This window comes from Cibotium barometz, chromosome 19 (genome assembly GCF_041138505.1).
Source record: "Cibotium barometz isolate CiBa-2024 chromosome 19, ASM4113850v1, whole genome shotgun sequence".
In the NCBI taxonomy this organism is placed as follows: domain Eukaryota; kingdom Viridiplantae; phylum Streptophyta; class Polypodiopsida; order Cyatheales; family Cibotiaceae; genus Cibotium; species Cibotium barometz.
The window spans coordinates 20542775-20553154 of NC_141064.1; positions in this window are offsets into that span (position 1 = coordinate 20542775).

The window sequence follows — 10380 nt, forward strand, 5'->3', positions numbered from 1 at the left end:
ATTTTGATAAGATTTTACTAGGCTATCTAATAGTTGTTAGCACATTCATCCCTAATTTCTGCTCACTTTTGGTGCCCATTTGGTCCCTTTTGTATGGTCCTTGATTGTGGGCTGGCCACCCCTTTTTTCTCTATTTTTTGGGGATTTTTCCCAGCCTTTCTGGTATTTTATCAGTCAGCTAGCATACATGCTCCAGTGGGCCAGTATTAGCATCCCCAATCGGCCAGCATACCTCACCTATAAATAGGAGGTGATGGCCTCTCATTTCTCATTCAGTCTTGTACATATTTGCTCCCTCACTTATGAGACTTGTAGTGTCTCTTGCTTGGGACTGTTTTGCTTCAGTATATTCAGCATAGTTTGCTCCATATCTCTCTCTCTCTCTTGGACTCTCTATTCAGCACACTCTAGTGCTCCTTTGCTTTAGCTTTGTGTACTCTTTCATGGTAACATCGCTCCCGGTTTAGCAACCTCTTTGCTGCCCCAGATTCAGCCTTGTTTCAGTTAGTACCCTCTCCTTTGTGTTTTTTCTCAGATTTGCAGCCCCTTTACTGTTACGTTTTTTGGACAGCACCTACTACTGGTCACATCTTCTACAGAGAATCTCCTATACAGAGATTGGCTTCACCAACACAGCCATCATGTATTCTTTGATCAGCGTTTTCTTTTCCACGTGGACTTTGGACACAAGCGGCTTGTTTTTTCAAGATGGCAGCCTTCTTTGTGCTGCATTTTCCTCTCCAGTGGTCTTTCCCCTTTGCAAAGGGGGTCTGGTGGTGTTTCGGGCTTTGGTGGCACTCTTGGTACCTGTGGAGGACACTTCTTCTTCTGAGTTTGTGCATATTTCTTGAGATTGAGCCCAAGATTTTGTGATGGCTACACCAACTTCTCTTCATATGTTCTCTGAGTCTACAAAGTTGGATGGTTCCAACTACACCCTATGGAAGGTGAAGGTGAAATCGGTCTTGCGTGGCATGGATCTTTGGGATTGGCTTGTTACACTGGCCAATGCCACCCCTCCCACCCTTGCTTCCGGTGGTGCAACTCAGGCAACAGATTGATCTTGGCAGTTGAATGATCGACGCGTTTTCTCCTTTCTAATGTTGAACTGCCAGGATTCTATTCTCTCTCATGTGCGTACAGCAGATGCTGCACATGAAGTTTGGAAGGCTTTTATAGATCTCTACGAGATTAAGTCTCCGGGTCAGATTTTGGTGTTGGAAAAGCAACTTATGAACTTATTAGTTTCTGCCTTTCCATCTTTATCTGCTTTCATCTCGAAGATGAAAGATCTCTCGGACGAGCTTGCTGTTTGTGGTTCAGTCTCTTGTTTCTTCTCCTCGTCCTGTTCCAGTTACTTGGGATGAAGTTCTCCCCTCCATTATGCAGATTGAGTCTCGCTTTTGAGGAGTGGACTGGCACCTTTGGTGGCCTGATGGAGCTTTGGCAGCGTGAGACAAAGGGAAAAATCAACAAAAGAAAGGGAAAGGGGGTTCTGACAAGAACTCCAATGATTCCGACAAGGATAAAGACAACAACAAATATTCAAAGAACAAGGACATTGAATGTCATTATTGTGGCAAGAAGGGTCATAAATCACCCCAATGTCACAAGAAGAAGCGTGATGAAGCAGCAAAGAACTCTTCCAACAAATATTCAAAGAACAAGGACATTGAATGTCATTATTGTGGCAAGAAGGGTCATAAATCACCCCAACGTCACAAGAAGAAGCGTGATGAAGCAGCAAAGAACTCTTCCTCTACAGCAGTGTCCCAGACCAAGAAGAAGGATGATGGCATCCTTCTCTTAGCAGGTACTCATTGTATACTTGCTCTTGTGACTTCTCAGTCACGGTCTTGGATTGTGGATAGCGGTGCTACTGCTCATATGACACCCCATAGAGGTTGGTTCGAGGACTTCATTGCCAGGTCAGGCGAGATCACTCTGGGTGATTCTTCTTTCGTGCGGCCAGTGCATGGACATGGAACTATCCCCATCTTCCGCTCTTCCACGAGGACAAGAGGTACTTCTCTGATGTTTTACATATTCCAGATTTGGCTTTTAAACTTTTGTCAGTGTGAGTGCTGTTATAGCTCAGGGTGCGGAGGTGATATTTTCTCGTTATTATGATATTACCATAAGATAACTGTTAATAGACTCAATGCAATTATGAAAAAGATGTGCCGTGTTTTAGAAGCCAAGGTAGTTGCTTAGACAACTTACTCGAAACGGTTTGAGGGCATTGTCACTATGATATGGAATGGGTACTATAGGGAAGTGAGCTAAGTAGCTACCTCGAGTTAAGTTGATAGGAAATCACCTACCATACTCCATAAGGGTAGAGGAGTTGATAAAATTATTTCATAGGATGACGGTGTAAGTCCATAAGGGTAGAGGAGTTGATAAAATTATTTCATAGGATGACGGTGTAAGTCCATAAGTTCTTGACCTCCTTCCTTGCTCTGCAAGCTCTTCCTATGCATTTCTTACTTGATAGGGTCCTCCCACTCGGTAAAGTACACTCACGTCATTATGTCATTGTGGTGTCTCTCCTACCATGGAATGTAATAGTCATATCCCATAGTGCTTAAAATAGTTTCTACATTGCTAACATAAGTAAGACACTGCATACAACATACGCTGCTCTCACAGGTAAAACATGGTGTAAGGGGATGAAATTGTAGGTAGAACAGGGCCATAAAGGTGGCTACACAACATCGCTCCCCTAGTGGTGCATAAAAATAGCGTGAGTGGGTTTGGAAAGGAGGAATACTTAGCTACCCTTGATAATACCATTCCAGGAAATCCGGGTCTAGGATAGGGTCACTCGTATCGATCCACGAAAAGTCTATGCTCACGGTCTGTAGCCACAGCAGAGTCGTACTTCATTCTCTTATTTGACATGTGCTCTTTCTCATCCTTTTTTTTTAAATTTAATTTTTAGTTAGTCAGATTTTTAGTATGTGTATAGTTGCTAAATTGTTGTACATTGTCGGGCAAGTTATATTGTCATGGGTTAGGTTTTTCCAATAGGTCCCCTCTTGATATGGACATTGACTTTGTTGGGGATAAAAACATGGAGGGTAAAATTAATGATATTAGTATAAGTCCCCCCTTCTTGGTTTCTATCATACCTTGACCTCGCGGAAGGTATTGTAGGTTTTTTTGTAACTATCCCTTCTAACTCTGCTACATTAGTTTTTGTTGGCTAGGAGCTCCCTTTGTTTCATGGCGTGCCAATTTCTAGCTTTAATGGAGGTAAAGTGCTCTCATAAGACTGGATGGAGCTTATGGGTTCTCCCTTATAGATGAGCAATGAAGTTGACACTTGCGCAGCAAGGTAATTTGTACTTGCATAGTGGGTCGCTTTAGGGAAACCAATGGGGTTGGGGCTTGGATAGCTTGGAGCTTATGGATTCTCCCTTAAAGTGCTCTCATAAGACTGGATGGAGCTTATGGGTTCTCCCTTATAGATGAGCAATGAAGTTGACAGTTGCGCAGCAACGTAATTTGTACTTGCATAGTGGGTCGCTCTAGGGAAACCAATGGGGTTGGGGCTTGGATAGCCAACAATGGTTTTGTAACATTTTGTGATGTAGAAGCTTCACCATGTCTCATGTGAAAGGGTTTCTCTTTGGGATTCATACTTGTTTGGGCATTGGTGGTGAAGGTTATTTTACAATAGTTTTCCCTTTGTTGGCATTTGAGCTATTGAAGCCTTTATCCATCACTGAGATGAGGAGATTTGGGATTTTGTAAGCAGTGAGACAGTGACACATATGCTAGCATAAACACGTGCATGTGCATGCACACAACGTACCACACACACACACATGCACACACTCACATGCACGTGCACATACACAAATATGCACGCTTACATGCACACACTTACTCAACCTCGCATACACATACATGCATATAAACTTACATATATATACACACATACACACTGAAATACACAAATACACGTGCACACACATCGATAGGCACACATGCATACATAGATGCACATGCACACACACATTTGCACGTGTACATGCACACAATCTCACACACATATGCATGTGCACGTGCACACACATAGACACAAAAATGTCCACATAAAAAATTTTACATGCCCACACACACATATACATTCGCATATGCACACACATGTTTTGGTATCCAAATATAATGGTTACCCTCGTTGTAGCCTTAAGCTTTCAATAAAAATTTGGGTATCCATTTTGGGGTAGCTTGTAATTTGGACTTCTTGTGCCCGATTATTGTGTTGAGGTCCGCTTTGTTTTGTTGGTTGAGGTGGTACAGATGGAGAAATTTTGGGAGCCCATTTCAAGGTAGATTTAAGTTGCCACTTTTTTGTAGCTCGCCATATCTGGTTGTCTTTTTGACATGTAGGTGTTTGCTATGTGGGGGTAAAAGAATCGGGAGTTCCTTGAAGAATGGATAGTGAGTGGAGAGGGTTTCCTTAGATTTTGTGGATGTTGAAGCTACCTCTTTGCTCGCGAGTCTTGGGATAATAGTGAGAGGTGGCAGGGGTTTATGAGTAGCATGTTCAGTCATCGCTTCACCCATAGAGACATAGTTTGTTGACAAGTCAATCATACATCCAACAGCTTTCATCCATGTGCGACAAAGTATTACCGGTTCAGGTAATGTTCTTGCAGGCATAACTAGAAAGTCTTCCACTAGGTACTTGTTGCCCCATCATAGTATGTCTCTATTTGTAGTAGCCTAAGAACCTTGGTATTTCTACCATGGATACCTTTCACCTTTAAAGAGGTATCTATAAGTTGAGGTTTTCCCAATAATTGGTTCCATGCATTGAGGAAATTAGATTGTGACTAGCCCCCATATCAAGTAATGCATTATAAAGCACTTTACCATAAGGTCTAGACAATTGAATGGATGTTTGTAGAGGTGCTATGTGCTCCTATGTGTCTCCTTTAACTTCTTCCATCATGAATGCTTGTGCAGATCCCAGAATAGCTCATCATTGTTTTGCTATTGTTGGATTTGCCTTTCTTTACCCTCCTGTCGAGAGCTTGAGCTTTCTTTCATTTTGCTTTTTCCTTTGCAACCTTTTTATCATGTGCGACTCGTAAGGCTTCCTCGGTAAAAGGACCATAATACTTTTTAAATTTACTACAATTAAGGAACTCGATGGTTTTGACCCCATCAACAGTTTCAAAATGCATAGTACCTTGAGGTGTTATTTTGCAGACTTTGAAATGGTCTTTTACGAGTATATTTTAGTTTCTTCTTTTTGTTGCGGACTCCATACATAAGTACAAGGTCTCCCTCCTTGATTTCCTTATCCTTGAGATTATTCTCAAACCACTTTTTTGTCGATCCTTTTCTATTAATATGTTCTACACAACAATTTGTCTCACAACAATTTGTCTTTCTTCCTCTAATTGTTCAAGAATGAACAGCCAATCAACCAACATGTTACCCTTTAGTCTCTCAGTCCAGTGCCACCCTTAAGTTGGGTATCATGAGTTCCCAGGGCATTACTATCTCAATCCATGTACCATTTTAAATGGTGTGCAACCAATTGCAAATTTGTAAGAGGTTTGGTAAGCCTATAAAGCTATTTGTGAGCTTGAATTCCCAATCATTGCATCCAATCATTGCATCAAGCTTCAACAGTTTTTGTTAATATGGAAATGAGGACTTTGTTGGTCCTCTCAGCTTGGTTATTTGCTTGTAGTAGGTAGTAAGGTGTGGACTTGCGGAGTGAGATCATGAACTTTGTGGGGTGAGCTGTTGGATTACATCATTTATCCAATGGTCACTCACCAGCTGAAAAGGACAACTAAAGTGGGTGATGATGTTCTCATAGAGAAACTTAGTAGTCACCATGGCATCCACTTTTTGTGAAGCTCTTGCTTCAATCCATTTGGTTACATAATTTGTGATGGCAACAATGATGAAGCGTGCTTGTGTGCCACATGTAGCAAGACTAATTAATAGGACCAATGAAATCTAAGCCCCATTTTTCAAAAGGTTGGTTGACTCTCTGATAGGATGTAGTGGCATCATGTCCTTCTTCTATGGCTTTGCACAACGTTGGCACTCGTCACATCCTTTGACAAATAGTGCACAATATTTGAAGAGCATGGGCCACTAATACCCTAATTGGAGTATTTTTCTTATCGTGACATCACCTTCAAAGTGTCCACCAGCTACCCCTGAGTGTGCTTGCTTGATGATGTATAAGTATTCATCCTCTGTGGTGGGGAAGCATCTTAATATGTCATCCTTACCACATCTATAAAGAGTTCCATCAATAAATTGGTAAGGTTCTACTTCTTTAAGAAACTTATTTGCTAGATCTTTCCTTAAATTTTTTACCTCTGGAAAACCATTACCTAGAAAGTTAACGATTCTCTCACTCCACTCTAGTATAGCCTCCACTTTAAATAGTGTAGTGTCAGTTAGATCATCATATATCCCAGTTGGTGCTTCACAATTAGGTACACGAGATAGATGATCAAGGCTGTACCACCACTTTGAAATCAAATTCTAGAAGAATCAACAACCACCTAGTGATTCCTGTGGAGAACGGTTTGTTGACAAGATATAGCAAGCCTTGATGATCAACATAGAAAACAAATTTGTTAGTTAGAAGGTAATGTTGGAACCTCTTCACAGCATATACCATTCCTAAACCCTCACACTCTGTGGTGGTATAATTCATCTCAACTGACTGGCAAAACTATAGGGTAGTCCAGTTTATGTTCACATGGCTGGGCTAGGATGCATCCAATTGCAAAGTTAGAAACATCAATATGCACATGGAAGATAATATCCCAGTTTGGCACTTGTAAGTATGAGAGCATTGGCCAAAGCTTGCTTTAACGTGTTATAGGCTTGTTGGCATTCTTCTATCCACTCAAATATAATGAGAAGCTTGTACAAGGGACACACAATCTCGGCATAGAAGAGGATAAATTGCCTATAGTAGTCTACATGTCCCATAAATCTATGGACTCCCTTATAGTTTGTTGGTGGGACTAATTCTAATATAATTTTGGTTTTACTCTTATCATTTATGGAAATCCCATTTTTGGACACTATATGTCCTAAGATGACTCTGTGTTTAACCCATAATTAGCATTTGAATGGGTTTAGATATATGTGATAAAGTCTGCATCATTCAAATACCTTTTGTAAATAGGATACATGTTCCTTCCATGATGAATGAATGCACAAATCATTTAAGAAAACTTCAAGGAATGTCCTCAAAAAATATTTAAAGGCAATGTGCATAAGCTGTTGGACTATGGCCAGTGCATTTGTTAAGCCAAATGGCATAACTCTATAAGCATAAACTCTGTATTCTATAACAAAAGCAGTTTTTGCTTGATCCTTTGGAGCAATAGAAATTCGGTTATATCCTGAATACCCATCCAAGAAGATGTATGCTTCCTTGCTAGCTACTCGTTTGAATACATGTTTTGAATATGGTAAGGGGTAATGATATTGTCTTGGTATTGCATTGACCTTTTTGAGATCTACACATACTCATAATTTCCCATTCCTTTTAGGTATAATTGTAATGGGTGACACCCAGTCCGAATGTTTAATTTCATAGATAAATCCACATTTGATGAGCTTGTCTATCTCTTATTTAATAATGTTAGCATACTTTGGATTCAATGGATAAGCTCGTTGATGGACACGTTTAGCGTTTGGTACCATGGGGATTGTGTGCTGCATAACCTCACCATGTATTCCCTTCATATCATGGTAAGTCCATGCGAAGCAATCCTTATATTCCTTGATGAGATCAACAAGCTTAGCTTCCTGATTTGGTGTGAGATACCGCCCATCCCATGACCAGGGGATAAGGAGGCACCTCACTCAGTAAGATCAATCTCAACCCATTGTGAGAGCTATCTCATCGGCGTCTCTTGTGGATGATCCGATTTATAATAAGGAATCTCCACAAAGTTAGGGGTCCTACCAAATACGTCAAGGATCTCATTTCGGTTTCTAGTCTCTTCTTTGTAAGGAAACACCCGACTCATCAGGACCACCCAACCACCTGCTTTTGCTTCCCAGTCACTAGAACTGTTCATCTATGCGGTTTACCTAAATTACTAGGCACATTGTTTGACTGATGCAAGTTACAACATAATTCATTTATTTATTCTTGTACATAGGTTCCTTTATCCCTTAATGAATACATTCTTTCTAATCAAGTCAACCCACACAAAAAGAAATTCCTCATAAGAACAATTGTAATTTCAAACCCTCGGCATCTCGAGTTTCATCCATCTCCAATCCCTTAGCTCACTGAGTCATAAAACAATTTAGAGCTTATAACCGTCATGGTGAACGAAAAATCACTCACACAGTAGAACGAGAAATGTCCCCTTCACCCTCTTCTTGCTATGGAAGACCTTTCTAGCTTAGGCTTGTAACTACCATAAATAACCCTCGCCCCGCCTCTGTTGAGAAACGTGGTGTCAAAGAGCACAAGGAAAGTATGGAGTGAGTGTGAGAAGCCACATCACCAAGTGAGAATTATCCCACATGCAAGAGAAAACCTAAGTTATACTCTCCTCATATAAAAGGAGGACATTTCAAGCAATGGAAACAAGCATAACATCTCAAGTCTTTTTATGAGTACAAGTTTCTAGCTTGTAACCTAGCTGAACTTGCGTCTAAACTTAATTAGCACACACTCATCACAATGAGTCTTGTTCATTTTTATCCACCTTAGATTAGTGCTGTCTCATTAATTATAGGATTAGTATATGATTAGATAAATGTCTTGTTATTAGGAAGTTGTTTAGGAGAGCTCGATCCGTGTGTTTCAACATGGTATCAGATCTTAGGTCTAGCTCTCTTAGTTTAGGTTCAATTTATTAGAAAGAAATTAGGGATTCCATTAGCATGTGAATAGACCTTCTCTTGTCATTAAGGTTTTTGTTAGGAGGTGTGTGAGAGAAGAGAGACAACTCAATGTTAGGAGGTGCGTGAGAGATGAGGGAAAACTCACTCAGTTACGCATTCATGCAACAACCTTAGGTGTAGGAAGCATTTTTTAAAAGTAGTAGAAAGGTCTTGTGGTGGAAGATTGTCTGCATGGTCTCGGACCACAATACAAGGCGTTCAAGATGTCTATTCAGACTCGGGAAAACATTCCCAATTTCACAGATTTGGTGTCTATGTTGATTATAGAAGAGAAGAGCTTAGGTGAAGACCGACAGTCTTCACAAAACAAAAACAGTTCAGAGCAACAGGCCTTCTACACAAGTTTAGGAAGAGGACGAGGTAGAGGAGGCCGTGGACGCAGTCAAGGAGGTGGCCAAATAGGTAATCAAAATTATGGCCAACAGCAGCAACAACAATAGTCCTAGAATTTACAACAACAACAACAACACGCAGGTGGAAGAGGCCAATTCAGAGGCATGGGGAGACAAAGAGGTCATGGAAATTGGCAAGTTTGAAGAGAAAGGTTCAATCACATAAACCCAACAGAGTAGCAAAAAGAAAATGTGACCAATAGAAGCGCACGATGAGGGGGCATGCTACATATAGATTGCTTCGTAACACAGGTTGTCTTAGAAATAGCATAGCAGAGAACAAAGAGAGAAATGAGCCAAAGAGCAAACGGATAGCTTCCATCAAGTGGCTTAGATAGGAAGAAGCAGAGGTAGACGAGCAGCTTCCATCAAGTGGCTCAGATAGGAAGAAGAAGAGGTAGACGAGCAGCTTCCATCGAGCGCAGACAACGGATAAAGTTTTTTTTTCATTAAAAAAACATAAATAATTAAAGATAAGGATTCCTTGGTGTAAAAGAGCTCCCTTCTAAGAGGTTGTTCACATGCAAAAAAAAATGTGAAACTCAAAAATACCGTCATCTTGGGTCTTGTCATCAACATGTGCAGTTTGGGCATCATCACATGTGTCAAAATCTTCATATTGTAAAACTTATAGCATGCTTGCATCAAATACATGTTCATCAAAGTGTGCATTGGCACATAAGTCCTTAACCGGATCATTATCAAAGTGTGCATTGGCACATAAGTCCTTAACGAGATCATTATCAAAGGACTTATCTCATCAAAAAAATTTATCACCAAATATTGTGACCAAGAAGGAGCACTACTCCAAAAATGCCTAAGTAAAAACCTTTGTAAAAGTGGCCAAATGAGCACATGATAAAAAACCATCTCACTACCAATCTCTCAAATAAAAAATTGTTATGAAAAAATCCTACTTCCTACAAAAAGTGTTTGTATCTAGCCTTTGGGACCGATGATGTACCCAAGCTGGAAATTCACCCCTCTTGCCTTTACAAAAAGTGTGATGTAATCAGCCTCTAAGGCCATATGATGCACTCAAGTTGAAATTCATTGC